We start from the raw sequence: 25,359 nt of genomic DNA, 5'->3' as shown, positions 1-25,359 counted from the left end.
GTTAACCTGGTTGCATGCATTTAAAAAAAAACAATAAAAAAAAACAAAAAAAAAATGCCTGGTGATGAAAAGGTTAAAGGATTCGCTCTAAAATCACACAATCCACAGAGAGCATGCTGCTATATACTCTGCACAGCATGGCCCCACCCACCGATCATGTGACTATGAAGTCAACCACACACCCCCCTCCTGCCTTGTCACACATTGCTTGCAGTGAATGGCATTGTGTAGCCGGTAGGATCAGAACTACTACTGGGGAGGACTGCAGGAGAGCATGGAGCTGCTGGGAGCACAGGAGGGTTGCTTGTGTCCGGCATAGGAGGAGGACAGGCGACGTGCCCAGCAGAGAAGAAGGACTGGCACTGATCCCAGCACTACTGAAAACTTTACTTCTGCACTGGGCACAAGAGGAATTGTAGTGAAAGTTGCAGCCAAAAGAAGCATTCTGTAGAAGCTGTGCTCATCAGCAGATCAAAGATAATACAAACTGTACCCATCAGAAGGGGCAGATATTTTACAGACTGTGCCCATCAGAAATATTACAGACTGTGCCCACCAGGAGAGTGGAAATATTGCAGACTGGGCCCATCAGAAGGACAGAGGTATTACAGACTGTGCCCCTGTACCCATCAGAAGATCAGAGCTATTACGAACTGTGCTTATCGGAAGATCAAAGATAATACAGACAGTACCCATCAGAAGAGCGGAGATATTACAAACCGTGCCCACCAGAAAAACTGAGATATTACAGACCATGCCCATTAGAAGGGCAGAGATATAACAGACCGTGCCTCTGTACCTATCAGAAGATCAGAGACATTACAGAGTGTGCCCATCAGAAGAGATATTACAGACTATGCCCCTGTACCCATAAGAAGACTGTGCCCCTGTAACCAGCAGGAGATCAGAGATATCACAGACTGTGCCCCTGTAACCATCAAAAGATCAGAGATATCACAGACTGTACCCATCAGAAGATTGTGCCCCTCTATAGCAGGAGATCAGAGGTATCACAGACTGTACCCCCGCACCCAGTAGATAATGGGCACCATGGAGTTGCTGATGGGCTCTGCGGCAGTGGTGGGCTGCACAGTGCTGCTGTGCGAGTTGCTCCGATGGCTATTCCGGAGGACAGTGCCCGCTGGTCTGGGACGGGATCTGGCAATGGAAGTGGTGTCCACTCTGCAGCTCTGTTGCTGCACCAGAGAGAATGTACTGCTGGGCACTAAGGTTACTTTGCAGCTCTGGCAGTCCCTGACTCTGACCTACCTTTTGACTGTGCTACACTGTGTGACCTCCCAGGGGGCCACCTGTAACCCTTGTAGCAGTTTGGACCAATGGCTCCGGGGACTGGTGCGGAGTTCACACACCCCTCTCCGTGTGTTGGCCCAGTTTGCGGCCGCTGCCCTGTCCCGGGTTCTGATGCCTCATTTCTGGTCACTAGGGCTATCGCCTCTACATGGTCTGGACAAGGACTGTGAGAGCTTTCTGAATATAACCCCCTTGTCTGGGGTTTTGGTGGAGATGGCCTGTTCCCTGAGCCTGTTCCTTATACTACATCTGTTTCCCCGGGTCAGTGCCGCTCTACAACCACACGTAGTGGCTACGACCATCACTGTCATCGTCTATGCAGGTAAGAGGTCATCTCAACTGAAGATAAATGCTGAGCATTGACCTTTCTTGTCCTCCTGGTCTGTGGACTTAGCTGAGCAGAGGGCAATGGGCAGTAAAAAGTGTTTGCTGTGAACTGTATAACATTCCATAATACTTGTAATTCTGGTCAACCAGTCTTGTGAATTCCACATCCAAGAAGAAATCACAAGACTGCTGTAGCTCTCCTTCATTGGACCATGGGTGAGCATCATCACATTGCTTAGTTCCTTTCCGGAGGCTAACTAAAAAACTCATATTCCACCCCCCAGTGCCTGAAAACCTGTTAGACTAGCAGCATGCAGTACAGAAATATTGGTTGACAGAGAGTAATCAGCACTACTCAACCATAACCTGACCGGGGGGCTGGAAAAACCGGTGACCAGGCTTGGTGACTCCACACAGTCAAAAGTAAGATCAAGCCGGCAACCTCGTGACATCCAAAATGATAAGACTTTATTGGCTACATGGTCAATATCAATACATGGGTTCTAATGTGTTTCGGCTGTCAGGCCTTAGTCATACGGTAGCAATGACAATGTTATGACTAGGGCCTAACGGCCGAAACGCGTTGGCACCCATGTACTGCTTTTGACGATGTAGCCAATAAAGTCTTTTATATTTGGATTGAGTTGCTGGCTTGATCTTATGTTTAGACATGCTGGTTGCCTTTTATAACTTCCTACTCTTTAGCTAGCCATAGACCTTACATTTTAATTGTTCAAGCTAGAGTGCCTTCAAAAAGTATTCATACCGTCTAAAATTTTCCACATTTTGTCATGTTACAACCAAAAACATAAATGTATTTTATTGGGATTTTATGTGATAGACCGACACAAAGTAGCACATAATTGTGAAGTGGAAGGAAAATGAAAAATGGTTTTCAACATTTTTTACAAAAAAATCTGTGAAAAGTGCAGGCCGCATTTGTATGGCACCCCCCGGAGTCAATACTTTGTAGAACCTCCTTTCACTGAAATTACATCTGCAAGTCTTTTTGGGGATGTCTCTACCAATTTTGCACATCTAGAGAGGGACATTATTTCCCATTTTTCTTTGCAAAATAGCTCAAGTTCTGTAGGATTGGATGGAGAGCGTCTGTGAACAGCAATTTTCAAGTCTTGCCACAGATTCTCAATTGGGTTTAGGTCTGGACTTTGATTGGGCCATTCTAAAACATAAATATGCTTTAATCGAAACCATTCCATTGTAGCTCTGGCTGGATGTTTCGGGTTGTTGTCCTGCTGGAAGGTGAACCTCCGCCCCAGTCTCAAGTCTTTTGCAGACTCTAAAGCCCCGTACACACTATCCGTTTTTCTGCTGAGTTTTTCCTTCAGGTTTACCAAAACCATGTAGTGGAAGGGCCTGCCTGATTGCATACAAATTGAAACTTCTAAGGTTTGACCTCATATTATATGGTTTTGGTAAATATAAAGGAAAAACTCAGCAGAAAAACTGATAGCGTGTATGGGGCTTAACAGGTTTTCTTCCAAGATTTCCCTCTATTCGGCTTCATCCATCTTCCCATCAACTCTGACCAGCTTCCCTGTTCCTGCTGAAGAAAGCATCCCCACAACATGATGCTGCCACCACCATGTTTCACGGTGGGGATGGTGTGTTCAGGGTGATGTGCAGTATTAGTTTTCCACCACACATAGCGTTTTGCTTTTAGGTCAACAAGTTCAATTTTGATCTCATCTGACCAGATCACCTTCTTCCACATTAGCTGTGTCCCCCACATGGCTTCTCACAAACTGTAAAAGGGACTTCTTATGACTTTCTTTCAACAATGTCTTCTTGTCACTCTTCCGTAGAGACCAGATTTGTGGAGAGCACGACTAATAGTTGTCCTGTGGACAGATTCTCCCACCTGAGCTGTGGATCTCTGCAGCTCCTCCAGAGTTACCATGGACCTCTTGGCTGCTTCTCTGATGAATGTTCTCCTTGCCCGGCCTGTCAGTTTAGGTGGACGGCCATGTCTTGGTAGGTTTGCAGTTGTGCCATACTCTTTTCCATTTTTGGATGATGGATTGAACAGAGCTCCGTGAGATGTTCAAATCTTTGGATATTTTTTTAATAACCTAACCTTGCTTTAAACTTCTCCAAAAATTTATCCCTGACCTGTCTGGTGTGTTCCTTGGCCTTCATGATGCTGTTTGTTCACAAAGGTTCCCTAACAAACCTCTGAGGGCTTCACAAAACAGCTGTATTTATACTGAGATTAAATTACACACAGGTTGACTCTATTTACTAATTAGGTGACTTCTGAAGACAATTGGCTCCACTAGATTTAAGTTAGGGGTATCAGAGGAAAGGGGGGCTGAACACATATTAACGCCACACTTTTCACATCTTTATTTGTAAAAAATGTTGAAAACCATTTATGATTTTCCTTCCACTCCAAAATTATGTGCCACTTTATATCTATCATATCTTATATATATATATATATATATTATATCTATCGCATAAAATACATTGACATTTTTTTGGTTGTGACATGACAAAATGTAGAAAATTTCAAGGGTTATGAATACTGTTTCAAGGCACTGTATGTATAACCTCTTTTTTTTGGATCTAAAAACTCTACCAAGTACATCCCATAGAAATGACTTTTTTTAAACATATTTGATCAGGTAAAAACTCTCTATGTGAACAAATGACACATAAAATTTACATATTATACTTATTATTATTATTATACTTATTCTCATAATTTAAATCAGTGATCTCCAAACTACTTCCCGCGGGCCTTTATTAGGTCCATGAGCAACTGTTCCTCCCACTGACACCAACACTGGGTCACTATTCCTCACACTGAAACCAATGATGTGACACTATTCCTTGCACTGACATAGAAGATGGAATAATATTCCTTCTTTGAACACCAAATATCTGACACTATTCCTTCCACTAACACCAACAATGAAGCACTGTTCCTTCCACTGACGCCAACAATGGGACACTATTGCTTTTCACTGACACACTGACCCCAATGATGGGGTAATATTCCTCTTACTGACACCAGAAATGTCGAAGACCCCTGATCTAACAAAATGCAGATATGTCATATGGATAAAGTAGGTACACCCGTACACTTATCACTGCTTCATATCCATGAAATTAGAATTTGTGTGTTCCAGATTAGCAGCCAATGATTAGATCCTTCTTGGGGAGTATACCAGTGGAACCTGTCCTGTTTATAATTCAGGCATATTGTATAATGCGTTATGTTCTTCGACATGTGTGGTGTAATCATTCCAAGATAAACAGAGCTCTTTGAGGCCTTCAGAAAGAACGTTATGGATGCCTAGGAGTCTAGCAAAAAATGTAAAAAGATTGAAATCCATCATTTTTCTGTAAAATAATCTACAAGTGAGGACGATTTCAAACCACTGCTGATTGGTTGGCCAGCCAAACACATTCAAGTGGTGACTGAAGCTAAAAGCTACAATCAGAAAGCGATTGCAAAAATTCTACCGGTATGGGAGGTGTACTAACCACTTCAATACCGGGCACTTCTACCCCCTTCCTGCCCAGTCCAATTTTCAGCTTTCAGCGCTCTCACCCGTTGAATGACAATTACTCAGTCATGCTACACTTTATCCAAACAACAACAAAAAAAAGTAATAATTTTTTTTCGCACTGCTGTTTTTTTTATTTTTTGCGTTATAAATGAAAAAAAGCAAAAAAAAAAATAAAAATAAAAAAAAGTTTTTTTAAGTTTCTATTATACAATTTTGCAAATAAATAACCCAAATTAGTGAATATTATTTAGTCTGTGTGAAAATTATAGAGTCGACAAGCTATGGTGCCAGTCATTTAACAGTGATCACACTTGATGTACCTGACGGCTTATCTAATTTCTTAAAGCGGGAGTCCGCCGTTTTTTTTTTTTTTTAAAAGCCAGCAGCTACAATTACAGCAGCTGCTGACTTTTAAAATAAGGACACTTACCCGCCCAGCGCGCCCGCGATGTCGGCACCCGAAGCCGATCTCTCGATCGTCTCTCGGGTGCTGCCGCCGCTATCTTGGGTATGGGAATCAGAAAGTGGAGCCTTTCGGCTTCATTTCCCGGTTCCCTACTGCGCATGCGCGAGTTGCGCTGCGCAATAAGGATGGCCCCGCTGCCTCTGGGATCTGTGTGTTTCCCAGCAGGCAGTGGGGGACTTTCGGAAAGGGGCGTAGATCTACGCCCCTTTCCGCAGAGAGCTATCCCAGAAGTGGGTGCAGTTACCTGGATTATCCAGGTAACTGCACCCCCCTCCCCCCTGAAAGGTGCCAATTGTGGCGCCGGAGGGGGGGAGGATTCCAATGAGCGGAAGGTCCACTTTAGGGTGGACCTCCGCTTTAAGGCCCTGAAATGTCAGGACAGTACAAATACCCCCCCAAATGACACCTTTTTTGGAAAGTAGACAGTCCGAGTCTTTTAGTAAGAGGCAAGGGTGAACTTTTTGAAGTTCTAATTTTTTTCCCACAATTCTTGGGAAAATTAAGAAATAGATTTTTTTTTGTTTTTGTTTTATACAAAATTGGGGTATTTACAAGTTATTTCTTACACACAGCATATACATACTTGCAATTACACCCCAAAATACATTCTGCTATTCCTCCCGAGTATGGCGATACTACATGTGTGAGACTTTTATACAGCCTGGCCACATACAGAGGCCCAAAATCCAAGGAGCACCTCCCAGGCATTCTAGGAGCATGAATTACACATATCATTTACTGACAACCTATCACACTCTTTAAGGCCCTGGGGCACCAGGACAGTGGAAATGCCCACAAAATGACCCCGTTATGGAAAGCAAACACCCCAACATATATTCTATGAGGCATAATGAGTCTTTTGAACATATCATTTTCTTTCCACAGGTTTCTGGAAAATAAGGAAAGAAAATCAAAACACATTTTTTTTTTCACAAAGTTGTCAATTTATAATATATTTCTAACACATTGGAGACAAGTACTCTGGTGGGCTGCAGATAGGTACTCAGGTACTCAGATGGGTTGCAGAAAAGTATTCAGATACTCTAATGGACTGCGGACAGGTACTCAGGTACTATGTTGGGCTGTGGACAGGTACTCTGATGGGCTGCAGAAAGGTACACAGGTACTCTGATGTGCTTACAGACAGGTACTCAGGTACTCTGATAGGCTTACAGACAAGTACTCTGGTGGGCTGTGGACAGGTACTCAGATGGGCTGCAGAAAGGTACACAGGTACTCTGATGTGCTACAGGTAATCAGGTTCTTTGATAGGCTTACAGACAGGTACTCTGGTGGACTTTGGACAGGTATTCAGATGGGCTGCGGACAAGTATTCAGGTACTCTAATGGGCTGCAGAAATGTACTCAGGTACTATGATTGGCTGCAGACAGGTAGTCAGGTATTCTGATAGACTGCGGACAGGTACTCTGATGGGCTGTGGACAGGTACTACTGAGGTACTATCATTGGCACTTTACCCTGATCGGGGATGGACTGTGCTGAGGAACACGCCTTATCCTCTTGGGGGCGTGCACGAGCTGCGTGAACAAACATTACATGTGACCGGCTGTGATTTGACACAGCTGGTCACGTGGTAACGAGCCAATTTCATTGGCTGTTTACCCTAATCAAGGATGGGCTGTATCCAAAGGATACACCTCATCCCCAATCGGCGTGCATCATTCTGTAATAGGCTGGATGGGAACCAGTAAAGAAAATGCGTTTTCTTTTAAATATTACAACGTAGAGTACAATTACAGTTTGCCATTGAACATATATGCAAAGACCTTCTTGAACAGTTTTCTCAATCAAAGATAAAGTTGTTTTGTCACAGTAGACATGTTTGTTGCAAAGCAAAGACAGTATTTCAGGAGAAGAACATCATACCAACTGTGAAGCATGATGATAGAAATGTTATGCTAGGAGGATACTTTGCTGCTTTAAGCCCCATACACACCATCAGATTTTCTGCTGAGTTTTCCCTTCAGATTTACCAAAACCATATAATATGAGGTCAAACCTTAAGAGTTTCAATGTGAATGCAATCAGGCAGGCCCTTCTACTACATGGTTTTGGTAAATCTGAAGGAAAAACTCAGCAGAAAATCTGATAGTGTGTATGGGGCTTTAGAGTCATTGCAGTCATCAAGTCAACCATACATTCTTCATCAGCTACTGTAATATTTGCTTGGAGGGACAATACCAGCTTCTGATGCCAAGGGCGTGCTTACTTTTCTCAGATTACACTATTATATCAATTGAGATTTTGTTTGTGACGGGAGTCACTTTAGGTGGGGGGCCCAAGGATCCCAGAATCCCTTGGAGAGATAAGGCAACCCTTGTTCCAGCTCCCCATGCACCTCCTATGTCTAAGTCACCCTGTGTCTATTAGGGGCTCAGGGTGACTGAGAAAATGGACAGCTATTTAATGCACACTGAGAATGTAGTTTGGATTACTTAAAAAGGAACAGTAATATTTATCAACTAAATCCCTCAAGAAATCTATGATACATGAATACCACTGTATCAGAATGATGGAGCATTGTAAGAGTTTTGTAGACTATTGCCATGCTGTCTGCAATCCCTAATTAATCAAAGCATTGCTTGGATGTGGATTCCATGGTCTACAATGTAGAGGACAGGCCTTCTGAGAGCTTCTGCTATTGTGAGAAGGTGTCCTGTGTTTATTTTTATGCAAATTGTTGTCTTCTGAACTAAAAGATGGCAAGGCTGACCTGAAAGGTCATAACTCTGAGTCACCTATTCTGGTTAGATGACTAGTTAATTAGCTCATGTTAATTTATGTTTCGGGTTACAGTTGTATTGTTAGGGTAATATGATCAGGAGGGAGGAACATCCCTCTGAATTGTATATAAGACTGTATTCTTGTTCTAATAAAGAGTTCCATGTTCCTGCGAGCTAGTGTTGGCTAGTGTTGTACGTTTGGCTGTAATATCTGATATCTGATGTTCAGACTGGAGGAGGCTGTATGGTGACGGAAGAACTCAAGCGGAGTGCGACGGGGTTCCTTTACATTGTTGTACAAAAGTATTAAAATGGCAACTTTTTCTTATGTTCTTATTCGAGTATATATACAGTACCTTTTATCTGTAGGCACTGTTTGAATGAGGAACTAATGTTTGGCCTGATCAAATATGTTTGAAAGGGTCAATAATTTCCATGGGGGTGTATTTACTTTTTATCAAGACTATAGCAGATAAACAGGTCTGACCTGTCCTGACTTGGTCACACATTTATCTGGCAAAACAACAAAAAAAAAAAAACACAGGACTTTGCTATCTCCAAGCGTAACTACAGGGCCATCCATGTTCAAACGACTTTATTGGTTGATAAATACACCCATCTCCCCCCCCCCCCCCCCAAGTATCTTGTTGTTTCAGGTTGGGATCTCTCTGGCGTGTTTTCCATTTATCGACTCAGATGTGGGGGTGGGGTGTCTCTTTCCTCCAATCAGCTCTCCTCACTGAGCTCTGCAAAGTAACTTCAGCTCAGCTCTCCACCCCCTTCTTCTGAACTCCGAGGCAAGCTTTATCAATTCAATGGCTATAGACTATAGAGAGTGATGTAGATAAACAAGTACAACTTATGTAGGAGGATTTGTTTCATCTCTGTGTATCACCTGAGGATAGTCCCTTCACTGGGTGTGTGTAAAGGTTTACAATTCTGCCTGTATCTCCAGAATCGCGGCAAAATGCGGGATGCGTTTTAGAATGCCATTATTTAACGGCACCCCAATCGCGGTGTGATTTTTATTTTATTTTTTTTGCCGCAGTTGTTGCATGATAAATCATGCTGCAATCGCAGGAAAATCGCACAAAAAAGGAGCACGAGGTTCTTTTTTGGGTAATAGCATTGCGCGTTTTTTTGATTTTGCAGCCATTGCAGCGCAATTTATTGTGGCAAACGCGTCCTGCCGTGATTTTGGAAGCGCAGGCACAATCGTGGCGAATTTCACCCGCAATTCAAAATGCCTAGGTGTGAATGGAGCCTTAATGAAGATTGTCTCCAAAAATGATCCAGGTTCTGTAAATGAAACGTTTTATTTTATTATTATTGGTATTATTATTATTATTGGTAAACTAATATTATTGTTGTTCATATTATATTATTAAGTACGTTTTTATTGTTTAAAATGTTTTATTTGTACACATTAAATCACAATTAAACCTCTGCAAAAAAATGTAAAGTAAAGGAGCATATTAATAGATTATGGCGGACGTACCTGGCCAGTGATCCCGCCAGCATTGTGCTGTTAGCTCTGACATCGGTCACGGCGGGGGGGGGGGGGGGGGGCGCTGGATTGGCCAGGATGATGCAACTCCCACACATGCACACAATGGAACTTTACTTACTTGTTCAGGTTTTGTTTATCTGGCTTGCCCTCCCCCTTTCAGCAAATTCCACTTTTTTTTTATTTATTTTTTGGGGGGGGGTGTTTCAGCAAGGTACAGTTAGCTCTTCCGCCTTTCTGGCCTAGGCCAAAATGGCATCCCCCATGCCTGAAGCCTTGGATGCCCACATCATGGGTCCCCAAAAGTGTTCAGGGCTGTGTACAACCTACTGCGCATGCACAGCTCAGGAGGCCAGCTTTTAGGGCATGACAGGCAGTCTCCAGATGGGGGGCGCTAGACCTTGCGCTGTGGCTTTTTTGGTAGATAACAGCAGGATAGCACTGGATTATGCTGGAAAGGTGAGCAGTGGCGGCTGGCACTGGAGGATTTTGGGTGGGACCCTCCAGGGTCCACACTCTGCGGTGGAGCCTTCCAGCTGTCGCGGCTCCCCTGGTTGGTGCCCGGCGCTGCCGCTTCTGTCTTGACCCAGTCTTTTTTCCGGGTTCTGGGTCTTTCTGTGCCAAAATTGAGAGCAAGTGGTGGGACTTTATATGGAGCACACAGTAGCACAAAAGGAAGTCAAGTGACTGGGAAATATTGTTTATTCATGTTGTATAATCTAACATCACATCTAAACGGGTATATAACCTCCAAAGCATTTGATCATTTACAACATAGGTTACATAGTAGTCCACAATCATTGAAACAGTTATAGAACAGACAATGGATAAATTTTATTTTTATAAACATAGGTAAATTGAAAACAAAACTGAATATAACAAAAAAATATAAGAAACGGGGAAAAAAATTAAATAAAAAAATGAAAAGGAATAAGCATAATTCATTTACTGAATGATTATAAACATGAATAAAACTGTAGAGAATATAAATTGGTCCATGGTAGAATGATACCCTGTTTCCCCGAAAATAAGACCTAGCGTGATTGTCGGTGATGGCTGCAATATAAGCCCTACCCCACTCCCAAAAAAAGCCCTACCCTGTTTTCCTGAAAATAAGACCTACAAGGACTTTAACTAGGGCTTATTTGGGGAGTGTGGGGCTTATATTGCAGCGATCACCGACAATCACGCTAGGTCTTATTTTCGGGGGAAACAGGGTAGTAAAGTGTAAGGCTTGACGCGTTTCGTGGCCTTATAGCCGCTCATCAGAAGCATAAACCATGGAAAATATCTAAAAACAAACAATATTGATTCTAAATGGTCAAAAAGATAATTGATTTTAGTTAGGCAAATAAAAGGAAAAAAATTGTATAAGAAGGTTTGTTACCAGGTTCCATATTGAACCTACATCTCCATCTGCGCAGTGGCAGTGCAGCATCGAAAGTCGCCCAAAAAATATCAAGGTGCTGATAGGCCAGGAAGCCGCTGGTATTGCAGGGGTGGGAAGGGAGGGCAGGGCGCCCCTTGTGGACTGGCCGCCACTGCAGGTGAGTGTGTTATTTTAGCTTACTCCAGCAGACTAGGTAAGAAGGGGTTAATAATAGTGTTACTAAACCCACAACCGTAAAATCAGCCTGTATATGCAGTAAAGCATGCTTGTTCTACTCACTGTGGAAACTAAGGGGTTAATCCTCTGCATTGTGTAAAAAGGCTGTTTGACCCTGTCTTCTCTGATCCTCCCCTTCTTCCACAGTCCCCAGCCCATCTCCTGATAGAGCAGAGCCTTGGAGTCGCGCTGCACATGCTCAGTTTGGTGTGTATTGCCAGATAGTTTTTAACAACAGCTGAAATGTTTTTTACACTTAGCGTAATCCTAAGCAGGTGGATTTGGGTGTTGCCCGATTTAGGGTTTACTCCTTAAACAGCCTGTTTAGTGTATGATACTTTTGTTGTGAACAAGCAAGCTATCGCTTGTGAAACATGTCAACTGCTTGTCCTGTGTTTGTCTGATACACTTATGATAATAAAGGTACATCGAGCAAGTTTTTTGGAAATTCAGAGTGCGACCATTTCTTCTTTTTATTTGCTGCAAAGAGTTCCGACGGACTTTCCGAACGAACGGACTTGCCCACACCCGAACGGACTAATGCCCCATACACGCGGTCGGAAATTCCGATGGAAAAAGTCCAATCGGATTATGTTGTCGGAAAATCCGATCGTGTGTGGGCTCTATCGGACTTTTTCTGTCAAAATTTCCAACGGAAAAAGTTTTGAGAACTGGATTTGGAATTTTCCAACAACAAAATCCGATCAGACTTTTTCCGATCATGTGTAGAGAATTCCGACGCACAAAGTGTCATCCATGCTCAGAAAAAATTCGGAGACGAAGACTGGCCTGTACATAGTCCCGTCGTACGTTTTTTACGTCACCGCATTCTGAACGATCAGATTTTCCGACAACTTTGTGCGACCGTGTGTATGCAAGACAAGTTTCGGCCAAAATCCGTTGGAAAAAATTCCGATGGATTTTGTGGTCGGAATGTCCTATTGTGTGTACGGGGTATTAGTCCGTTCGAAAGTCCGTTTGTTTTGTACATGATGACGTAAGACGGGACTAAACAAGGAAGTTCAATAGCCAGTAGCCAATAGCTTCCCTTGTGTCGTATTTGGTCCGGCTGACCAGCATACAGACGAATGGTTTTCCTGATTTTTAGTCCGTCGGATAGATTTGAAACATGTTCTATTTCTAGGTCCGTTGGATTATTTTTTTTTTTCGAAAAACGATCGGACTAGCGCACACACGATCAGATTGTTCGGCGGACTGATCCCTTCGGACCTAGTCTGCCGGAAAGTCCAGTTGTGTGTACGCGGCATATGACTACAACTAAATTGCAATTACTGAAATGTACTGGAGATTTAGTCGACTAAATACAACTAAAACTAAAACAATTGCAGAAGACTAAAATGGGACTAAAACTAAAATGCGATTTTATTCCTAAGACTACAATCAACACTGTCTGTATGTAGCTTCTGACAGGCTGCACAAGGAGCCCTGTATCTCCGGAACCATACATGATAGGAACCACAAATTTTGACCAGTGGTGGGGTAGGACTGCAGCTACCCCCCACAAACACACACATTTCACTGTGACCCCAGGTCACCGAGCTATGACCCTTTGAAGTCGATCGTTTTTTTTATGTACATGGCAGCTCGTCCCTGCTGAAGACCTGCATGGTGTGATAGGTGTTGTCACCCTCAAAAGTCTGTGGAATTATATAACCGGGTTTGCAGGAGCACAAGACAGCGTGCATTACTCACACACTTCACACATCTGTTTTGCCAGCTTACATACTGTAGCTCTTATGCTTCACGTTTCATGTTCAGCTGCGTCTTACATATTTTACTAAAGCCTGACCTGGATCTATTTTGACCTAAGGATTTACTGACAGCTAGGAAAACTTTCTTGGTAAAAAGGTACTCCAGGTTTCTTTCAGTACTGATAACATGCTTGGAGGCCTAGGGCTGTGGTGGCCAACATACTACCAGAGATGGTCAGAGACTGTACAGTGTACACATACTACAGATGATGGCCAGAGACTGTGCACATACTACAGATGATGGCCAGAGACTGTGCACATACTACAGATGATGGCCAGAGACTTTGCACATACTACAGATGATAGTCAGAGACTGTACACATATTACAGGAGATGGTCAGAGACTGTACACATATTACAGGAGATGGTCAGAGACTGTACACATACTACAGATGATGGTCAGAGACTGTACACATACTACAGATGATGGTCAGAGACTGTACACATACTACAGATGATGGTCAGAGACTGTACACATACTACCGGAGATGGTCAGAGACTGTGCACATACTACCGGAGATGGTTATAGACTGTACACATACTACCGGAGATGGCCAGAGACTGTACACATACTACCGGAGATGGTCAGAGACTGTACTCATACTACAGGAGATAGTCAGAGACTGTACACATACTGCAGATGGTCAGTGACTGTACACATACTACAGGAGATGGTCAGAGACTGTACACATACTACAGATGATGGTCAGAGACTGTACACATACTACCGGAGATGGTCAGAGACTGTACACATACTACAGATGATGGTCAGAGACTGTGCACATACTACAGATGATGGCCAGAGACTGTGCACATACTACAGATGATGGCCAGAGACTTTGCACATACTACAGATGATAGTCAGAGACTGTACACATACTACAGGAGATGGTCAGAGACTGTACACATATTACAGGAGATGGTCAGAGACTGTACACATACTACAGATGATGGTCAGAGACTGTACACATACTACCGGAGATGGTCAGAGACTGTGCACATACTACCGGAGATTGTTATAGACTGTACACATACTACCGGAGATGGTCAGAGACTGTACACATACTACCGGAGATGGTCAGAGACTGTACTCATACTACAGGAGATAGTCAGAGACTGTACACATACTGCAGATGGTCAGTGACTGTACACATACTACAGGAGATGGTCAGAGACTGTACACATACTACAGATGATGGTCAGAGACTGTACACATACTACCGGAGATGGTCAGAGACTGTACACATACTACAGATGATGGTCAGAGACTGTGCACATACTACAGATGATGGTCAGAGACTGTGCACATACTACAGATGATGGCCAGAGACTGTACACATACTACAGATGATGCCCAGAGACTTTGCACATACTACAGATGATGGTCAGAGACTGTACACATACTACCGGAGATGGTCAGAGACTGTGCACATACTACCGGAGATGATCAGAGACTGTACACATACTACCGGAGATGGTTATAGACTGTACACATACTACCGGAGATGGTCAGAGACTGTACACATACTACCGGAGATGGTCAGAGACTGTACTCATACTACAGGAGATAGTCAGAGACTGTACACATACTGCAGATGGTCAGTGACTGTACACATACTACAGGAGATGGTCAGAGACTGTACACATACTACAGATGATGGTCAGAGACTGTGCACATACTACAGATGATGGCCAGAGACTTTGCACATACTACAGATGATAGTCAGAGACTGTACACATATTACAGGAGATGGTCAGAGACTGTACACATATTACAGGAGATGGTCAGAGACTGTACACATACTACAGATGATGGTCAGAGACTGTACACATACTACAGATGATGGTCAGAGACTGTACACATACTACCGGAGATGGCCAGAGACTGTACACATACTACCGGAGATGGTCAGAGACTGTACTCATACTACAGGAGATAGTCAGAGACTGTACACATACTGCAGATGGTCAGTGACTGTACACATACTACAGGAGATGGTCAGAGACTGTACACATACTACAGATGATGGTCAGAGACTGTACACATACTACCGGAGATGGTCAGAGACTGTACACATACTACAGATGATGGTCAGAGACTGTGCACATACTACAGATGATGGCCAGAGACTGTGCACATACTACAGATGATGGCCAGAGACTTTGCACATACTACAGATGATAGTCATAGACTGTACACATACTACAGGAGATGGTCAGAGACTGTACACATATTACAGGAGATGGTCAGAGACTGTACACATACTACAGATGATGGTCAGAGACTGTACACATACTACCGGAGATGGTCAGAGACTGTGCACATACTACCGGAGATTGTTATAGACTGTACACATACTACCGGAGATGGTCAGAGACTGTACACATACTACCGGAGATGGTCAGAGACTGTACTCATACTACAGGAGATAGTCAGAGACTGTACACATACTGCAGATGGTCAGTGACTGTACACATACTACAGGAGATGGTCAGAGACTGTACACATACTACAGATGATGGTCAGAGACTGTACACATACTACCGGAGATGGTCAGAGACTGTACACATACTACAGATGATGGTCAGAGACTGTGCACATACTACAGATGATGGTCAGAGACTGTGCACATACTACAGATGATGGCCAGAGACTGTACACATACTACAGATGATGCCCAGAGACTTTGCACATACTACAGATGATGGTCAGAGACTGTACACATACTACCGGAGATGGTCAGAGACTGTGCACATACTACCGGAGATGATCAGAGACTGTACACATACTACCGGAGATGGTTATAGACTGTACACATACTACCGGAGATGGTCAGAGACTGTACACATACTACCGGAGATGGTCAGAGACTGTACTCATACTACAGGAGATAGTCAGAGACTGTACACATACTGCAGATGGTCAGTGACTGTACACATACTACAGGAGATGGTCAGAGACTGTACACATACTACAGGAGATGGTCAGAGACTGTACACATACTACAGATGATGGTCAGAGACTGTACAAATACTACCGGAGATGGTCAGAGACTGTACACATACTACAGGAGATGGTCAGAGACTGTGCATATACTACAGGAGATGGTCAGAGACTGTGCACATACTACAGGAGATGGTCAGAGACTGTACACATACTACAGATGATGGTCAGAGACTGTACACATACTACCGGAGATGGTCAGAGACTGTACTCATACTACAGGAGATAGTCAGAGACTGTACACATACTGCAGATGGTCAGTGACTGTACACATACTACAGGAGATGGTCAGAGACTGTACACATACTACAGATGATGGTCAGAGACTGTACACATACTACCGGAGATGGTCAGAGACTGTACACATACTACAGGAGATGGTCAGAGACTGTGCATATACTACAGGAGATGGTCAGAGACTGTGCACATACTACAGGAGATGGTCAGAGACTGTACACATACTACAGATGATGGTCAGAGACTGTACACATACTACCGGAGATGGTCAGAGACTGTACACATACTGCCGGAGATGGTCAGAGACTGTACACATACTACCGGAGATGGTCAGAGACTGTACACATACTGCCGGAGATGGTCAGAGACTGTACACATACTACAGGAGATGGTCAGAGACTGTACACATACTACAGATGATGGTCAGAGACTGTACACATACTACCGGAGATGGTCAGAGACTGTACACATACTACAGGAGATGGTCAGAGACTGTGCATATACTACAGGAGATGGTCAGAGACTGTGCACATACTACAGGAGATGGTCAGAGACTGTGCACATACTACAGATGATGGCCAGAGACTGTGCACATACTACAGATGATGGCCAGAGACTTTGCACATACTACAGATGATAGTCAGAGACTGTACACATACTACAGGAGATGGTCAGAGACTGTACACATATTACAGGAGATGGTCAGAGACTGTACACATACTACAGATGATGGTCAGAGACTGTACACATACTACCGGAGATGGTCAGAGACTGTGCACATACTACCGGAGATTGTTATAGACTGTACACATACTACCGGAGATGGTCAGAGACTGTACACATACTACCGGAGATGGTCAGAGACTGTACTCATACTACAGGAGATAGTCAGAGACTGTACACATACTGCAGATGGTCAGTGACTGTACACATACTACAGGAGATGGTCAGAGACTGTACACATACTACAGATGATGGTCAGAGACTGTACACATACTACCGGAGATGGTCAGAGACTGTACACATACTACAGATGATGGTCAGAGACTGTGCACATACTACAGATGATGGTCAGAGACTGTGCACATACTACAGATGATGGCCAGAGACTGTACACATACTACAGATGATGCCCAGAGACTTTGCACATACTACAGATGATGGTCAGAGACTGTACACATACTACCGGAGATGGTCAGAGACTGTGCACATACTACCGGAGATGATCAGAGACTGTACACATACTACCGGAGATGGTTATAGACTGTACACATACTACCGGAGATGGTCAGAGACTGTACTCATACTACAGGAGATAGTCAGAGACTGTACACATACTGCAGATGGTCAGTGACTGTACACATACTACAGGAGATGGTCAGAGACTGTACACATACTACAGATGATGGTCAGAGACTGTACACATACTACCGGAGATGGTCAGAGACTGTACTCATACTACAGGAGATAGTCAGAGACTGTACACATACTGCAGATGGTCAGTGACTGTACACATACTACAGGAGATGGTCAGAGACTGTACACATACTACAGATGATGGTCAGAGACTGTACACATACTACCGGAGATGGTCAGAGACTGTACACATACTACAGGAGATGGTCAGAGACTGTGCATATACTACAGGAGATGGTCAGAGACTGTGCACATACTACAGGAGATGGTCAGAGACTGTACACATACTACAGATGATGGTCAGAGACTGTACACATACTACCGGAGATGGTCAGAGACTGTACACATACTGCCGGAGATGGTCAGAGACTGTACACATACTACCGGAGATGGTCAGAGACTGTACACATACTGCCGGAGATGGTCAGAGACTGTACACATACTACAGGAGATGGTCAGAGACTGTACACATACTACAGATGATGGTCAGAGACTGTACACATACTACCGGAGATGGTCAGAGACTGTACACATACTGCCGGAGATGGTCAGAGACTGTACACATACTACCGGAGATGGTCAGAGACTGTACACATACTGCCGGAGATGGTCAGAGACTGTGCACATACTACAGGAGATGGTCAGAGACTGTACACATACTGCAGGAGATGGTCAGAGACTGTGCACATACTACAGGAGATGGTCAGAGACTGTACACATACTACTGGAGATGGTCAGAGACTGCAGACAAATTTAGAGGAGATGGTCAGAGACTGCAGACAAATTTAGAGGAGATGGTCAGAGACTGCAGACAAACTACAGAAGATGATCAGAGATTGCAGACATAATAGAGGAGATGGTCAAAGACTGCAGATATATAAGACCCCTTTCACACCACACCGCCCATAGCGTGGGCGGTAAAACGCCGCTACTTTTAGCAGCGTTTTACCACCGGATTTGCGGCACATTTCGGCTGCTAGCGGGGAGCTTTTACCCCCCCGCTAGCGGCCGAGAAAGGGTTAAAACCGCGGGCAATACGCCGCAATAGCAGCGTTTTGCCGGTGGTATTATAGCGCTGCCCCATTGATTTCAATGGGGAGCAGCGGTGGAGGAGTGGTAAACACACCGCTCCTTCACCGCTCCAAAGAAGCTGCTGGCAGGACTTTTCCCTGACGTCCTGCCAGCGCACCGCTGTAGTGTGAAAGCCCTCGGGCTTTCACACTACACACAATGGTGCAGCTTTTTTTGGGCGGATTGCAGGCGCTATTTCTAACGCTATAGCGCCTGCAAAATGCCCTCGGTGTGAAAGGGGTCTTAGAGGAGATGGTCAGAGACTGCAGACATAGCATAAAAAATATATCTCATGCCACTACAGAGATTTCAGAGTGCGCAAATCACGGGAAAGCCCCTAGGTCAGGCATGTCCAAAGTCCGGCCCGTGGTCCGGTTTTGAACGGCCCGCCTGGTTATCTAAATATATCTATCTGGCCCCCGACGATCTCCCAGCGCGGGGGCCACAAAAGATATAGTCTCAGTCTGGCTGCCTCAGAGATAGGAGGCTGTACGAGCGCCTTGCACACAGGAGTATTTCCTGTTTACATGGCAGCCTCTGTAATCGGAAGTCCCGTCTCCGCCATTGGACGACTGTTCTGTCCATCAAAGGAGGCGGGACTTTCTCTTAAAGAGGCCGCTGTGTAAACAGGAGATTCTCCTGTTCTTTGGCGCTCGTCCTGCCCCCTCCATGTCCCCTCCAAGGCTGCACTGATGGCAATGGTGAGTACATTCCTGGCCAATGGCGGGTGCATTCCTGGCTAATAGTGAGTGAAATCCTGGCTAATGGTGGGTGCATTCCTGGCTAATGGTGGCTGCATTCCTGGCTAATGGTGAGTGAAATCCTGGCAATGGTGGGGGCTGCATTCCCAGCAATGGTGGGCGCGCAGATGGGCACTGACCTCCACAGTTTTTTATTTAAATTTTTTATTTTTTTTCCCCTGAAACTTCCCTCTTAAAGTGAAGGTGCGTGCTATACACCAATAAATACGGTATATCCAAATAACACGCCCGAGCTCATCTCTTCACCACACACAGCCACAAAGGCAAGATAATTCTTGTTGGGCCGGGTATTAGAGCTCGAACGAACATGCTTAGACCGAATTTTAATGGTTCAAAGAATGTCAGGCAAAATGGTCGGCCCTCACGCATGTTCACTTCATCAAATCTGGCCCTCTTTGAAAAAAGTTTGGACACCCCTGCCCTAGGTGGTTTACCTTTTCAGTGTTTGCCAAAAACTTAGTTTAACAGGATCAGCAGATGTGGCAAAAAAAAAAAGAAAAAAGAAATTGATGAAGTGTAAATGGAATATCTCATGAGATGTAGGCTATGCTATCCCCTCTGTACATAAGTGGATAGGATATGATCTGGCAATGTGCATCATGTACAGATTCTACAGAATGTTCTACACATCGGCTTGGAACATTACACTTACTGGATATATTTAGAATCCATGTTACTTGTACAAGGAAAATCAAACCCATCTCTTGAAGCCTAGCAGAGGACGGAATATGACTCTTCCTCCACCCAAACATAACCGCTAATCTCTCATAAAGCAAGAATGGAAGAAGGCAATAATAAATGTGCCCACATTGCAAAAAGAAAAAATAATGCCCATTTAATAATTTTTTTGCCTTGCAATAGCAATTCCTGGTTGCAATGCACAGGCTCCTGTAAAGAAGTGATTAATCGACTACGAGTGTGGTGACCTCACCGTATTTATGTTCATTTGAGTCCCTCTGCTGTGTTGGTGGTTGGGACCTAGTTTTATCATACAGAGATTTGTAAGAGGATGACAAGCTTGAAAACAAGCCATCACTAACCTCTCTAGATGCTTGTACTGTGAAATAATTCATTTTCATACTGTAGATTCCCAAAGATTCCAACAGAGGCTTTGGTTCCAGTTGGGTTCTATTGGCTTAGAACCTTGGTTCCCAACCTGCAGCCCCTCAAACCTCAGCAGTGGTGGGAGTATTGATTTGAAAAAGGGTGATAGCAGTGATCTCTGCCGTCCTCTTGTGGCACATCCCCAGTCTCTCACTGTCTTCACTGTCTTCTTCAGCATGTCCCCAGTGTCTCATTGGCTTCAACAGCGCGTCTCCAGTGTCTCATCTTCTGCAGAATGTCCCCTGGCTCTGAATGTCTTCTACAACATGTCCCCAGTCTCCTTTTGAATGTTACAGCATGTCTACAGCCTCTAGTCTTATGCATCATGTCCCTAGTCTCTCATTGTCTTCTACAGCATGTCTCCAGTCTCTTGTCTTCTGCAGCATGTTCCCGGTCTCTTATTGTGTACTACAGTATGTCTCCAGCTTCTCATTTTCTGCAGCATATCTTCAGCCTCTTATTGTCTTCTGCCACATATCTCCAGCCAGGGCAGGACTTAGGGTGGTGGGGGCCCCTGGGCTTGAGTCACTTTCGGGCCCTACCTTCTATACATTACCATATTTATCGGCATATAACACGTGCCGGCTTATAACATGCAAGTTTAGGAGGGAATTTTAAGGAAAAAAATTACATTTAAATGCCCATCAATGTAGCCTTATTAGTGTCTATCTGCAGCCTTGCCCATCCATCTGCAGCCTTGTCCAGTGTCATTTGTAGCCTTGTCATTGCAGTCTTGAAGTTTAAAAATGGCGCTGCCAAGATACAGAGTCCTGTGTATCTCGGCGGCTCTCAGGTCCTCTCGGCGGTGTAACGACATATTCGGCGACCCATCGCAGTTTGCTACGGAAGTGACGTTTCGTCGCCGCCATCTTGCTACATCCCACACTCGTCCACAGTAAGGATACACTAAGGCTGCTTTCACACTGGGGCGGGAGCGGCGTCGGCAGTAAAGCGCCGCTATTTTTAGCGGCGCTTTACCGTCGTTTTAGCGGCGGTCTGCGGGGGCTAGCAGGGTGGTTTTAACCCCCACTAGCGGCCGAAAAAGGGTTAAACCCACCCGCAAAGCGCCGCTGCAGCGGCGCTTTGCCGGCGGTATTGCCGCGGTGTCCCATTGATTTCAATGGGTAGGAGCGGTATAGGAGCGGTGAATACACCGCTCCTTCACCGCTCCAAAGATGCGGCTAGCAGGACTTTTTTCACCGTCCTGCCAGCGCATCGCTCCAGTGTGAAAGCCCTCCGGCTTTCATACTGGAGGGAAAGGGGCCGGTTTTTTTCAGGCGCTACACAGGCGCTATTTTTAGCGCTGTAACGCCTGAATACCGCCCCAGTGTGAAAGCAGCCTAAGTAGGGGTAAAGCAGACATCTTGTTACACCCACCAGAGTCTTGCATTTTACACGTATTTATAACAGTAAAGTCAGTTTATATAGTGAAATACAAGACTTAGAACTCCGTCTGACTACTTAGATCTTGAATTTTAAAAGCAGCGGCAACCCTACTCATCTCACAGGTTTGCTAATCTGACAGAAATTTGCTGCTTTTAAAATTCAACATCTAAGTAGTCAGACGGAGTCCTGTATTTCACGATATATTAACTTTAATGTTATAAATACGTCTAAAATACAAAGCTCCAGTGGGTGTAACAACATGTCCGCTTTACCCCTTCTTAGTGTATCCTTACTGTGGACGAGTGTGGGGTGTAGCAAGATGGCGGTGACGGAACATCACTTCAATAGCAAACTGTGATGGGTCGCCGAATATGTCCTCTCGCAGTCCCGAGCGGAGCCAAGAGTAGCCGAGTGTACTCGGCTCGGCTCACAGTCACGCCTAGTCCCTGTGTTATGCCCATCATAGGGCGGGACTGGATGTGACTGTGAGCGGAGCCGAGCCACATACACTCGGCTATGTATCTCGGTGGGGCCCCCTATTGGGCGGGGCCCATGGGCTTGAGCCCAGTCAAGCCCAATGGTAAGTCCTGCCCTGTCTCCAGCCTCTTATTGTCTTCTGTAGCATGTCTCCAGTCTCTAATTATCTTCTGCAGCATGTCTCCAGTCTCTCATCTTCTGCAACATGTCTCCAGTCTGTCATTGTCTTCTGAAGCATGTCTCCATTTTGTCATTGTCTTCTGCGACATGTCCCTAGTCTCTCATTGTGTTCTGCCGCATGTCTCAAGTCTGTCATTGTCTTCTGCAGCATGTCCCCAGTCTCCCATAATCTTCTACAGCATGTTCCTAGTCTCTCATTATCTTCTACAGCATGTTCCTAGTCTCTCATTATCTTCTACAGCATGTTCCTAGTCTCTCATTATCTTCTACAGCATGTTCCTAGTCTCTCATTATCTTCTACAGCATGTCCCCAGTCTCTCATAATCTTTTATAGCATGTCCCTAGTCTCTCATTATCTTCTGCAGCATGTCTCCAGTCTCTCGTCTTCTGCAGCATGTCTCCAGTCTCTCATCTTCTGCAGCATGTCTCCAGTCTCTCGTCTTCTGCAGCATGTCTCCAGTCTCTCATCTTCTGCAACATGTCTCCAGTCTGTCATTGTCTTCTGAAGCATGTCTCCATTTTGTCATTGTCTTCTGCGACATGTCCCTAGTCTCTCATTGTGTTCTGCCGCATGTCTCAAGTCTGTCATTGTCTTCTGCAGCATGTCCCCAGTCTCCCATAATCTTCTACAGCATGTTCCTAGTCTCTCATTATCTTCTACAGCATGTTCCTAGTCTCTCATTATCTTCTACAGCATGTTCCTAGTCTCTCATTATCTTCTACAGCATGTTCCTAGTCTCTCATTATCTTCTACAGCATGTTCCTAGTCTCTCATTATCTTCTACAGCATGTCCCCAGTCTCTCATAATCTTTTATAGCATGTCCCTAGTCTCTCATTATCTTCTGCAGCATGTCTCCAGTCTCTCGTCTTCTGCAGCATGTCTCCAGTCTCTCATCTTCTGCAGCATGTCTCCAGTCTCTCGTCTTCTGCAGCATGTCACCAGTCTCTCGTCTTCTGCAGCATGTCTCCAGTCTCTCATCTTCTGCAGCATGTCTCCAGTCTCTCATCTTCTGCAGCATGTCTCCAGTCTCTCATCTTCTGCAGCATGTCTCCAGTCTCTCGTCTTCTGCAGCATGTTACCAGTCTCTCATCTTCTGCAGCATGTCTCCAGTCTCTCATCTTCTGCAGCATGTTTCCAGTCTCTCGTCTTCTGCAGCATGTCTCCAGTCTCTCGTCTTCTGCAGCATGTCTCCAGTCTCTCATCTTCTGCAGCATGTCTCCAGTCTCTCGTCTTCTGCAGCATGTCACCAGTCTCTCGTCTTCTGCAGCATGTCTCCAGTCTCTCGTCTTCTGCAGCATGTTACCAGTCTCTCATCTTCTGCAGCATGTCTCCAGTCTCTCATCTTCTGCAGCATGTTTCCAGTCTCTCGTCTTCTGCAGCATGTTTCCAGTCTCTCGTCTTCTGCCGCATGTTTCCAGTCTCTCGTCTTCTGCCGCATGTTTCCAGTCTCTCGTCTTCTGCAGCATGTTACCAGTCTCTCATCTTCTGCAGCATGTCTCCAGTCTCTCATCTTCTGCAGCATGTTTCCAGTCTCTCGTCTTCTGCAGCATGTTTCCGGTCTCTCGTCTTCTGCAGCATGTTTCCAGTCTCTCGTCTTCTGCAGCATGTTTCCAGTCTCTCGTCTTCTGCAGCATGTTCCCGGTCTATTATCATCTACCAGAGCATGTTCAAAGTCTCTCTTCTTCTGCAGCATGTTGAGAAGGGGAGTGTATTTAACACAAAGGGGAAGTGGGACTTTATATGAAACACCAGCCAGCAAAAGAGTATTAGGATGAAGTAAGGAATTTTATTTAGAAAAAACTGGTTTAAAACACATATACAGTTTGCAGGTGATAATGATACATGAGAAACACACATATAGTAATTAGACCATTAGACACAGTCAACATACACATGTCATAGTAACAGTAATAAGTAGTAAACAGGAATTGACAATGAGATAGATAGTAGTCTCTCATAGTATACACACATTAAATTCCTTGGTTCACCTTATGAAGATGAATATAAACCAATATTAAAAAGATATGGCCTGCCGGACCTGTGGCATCCTTGGACCTGGAGAAATAAAACTGCATGATTAATTGAGACATCATGATATGACTGATAAAGACACGGCAACTGGTAGCTCTACGCGTTTCATGGTTTTACTACCACTCATCAGGAGCAAGCACGTGTAATATTGAGGTTTAATATATTGCTGGTATGGTGGCGGGGCCCTGTAGGCCGTCCGGGAGAAGGGTTCCAACCGGGAGCTGAGGTGGAGACCCCACGGACTGGAAAGGGGAAATTGGAACCCATTGAGAGGGAACCAATAAAGTGTGGGAGCCAATTTGTGTGCACATCTAAAAGTGGAGACAGCCTTGAGTGCCGGAACCACCCAAGGAACACTCCTAAATAAGCCAGCCGCAAGGGAATCCACCAATGTCATGCTGCGCAGTAAGGGAGGGGG

General features: G+C 44.7%; 1 protein-coding gene across 1 annotated transcript in view; it reads left to right on the top strand.

Moving 5' to 3' along the window:
- Positions 1-201: 201 nt before the first annotated feature.
- AQP11 (aquaporin 11) overlaps positions 202-25,359 on the top strand; it is a 73,368-nt gene continuing 48,210 nt past the window's right edge. The window contains exon 1 of the transcript XR_013262261.1: positions 202-1,633. The gene's annotated coding sequence lies outside the window, so the exon portion shown is untranslated. The remainder of the gene's footprint in view (positions 1,634-25,359) is intronic.

Source organism: Lithobates pipiens, unplaced genomic scaffold (assembly GCF_037356315.1).
Source record: "Lithobates pipiens isolate NorthernLeopardFrog02 unplaced genomic scaffold, aLitPip1_a1.2 Scaffold_23, whole genome shotgun sequence".
Taxonomy (NCBI): Eukaryota; Metazoa; Chordata; class Amphibia; order Anura; family Ranidae; genus Lithobates; species Lithobates pipiens.
This window is presented reverse-complemented; position numbering and strand designations above follow the sequence as displayed.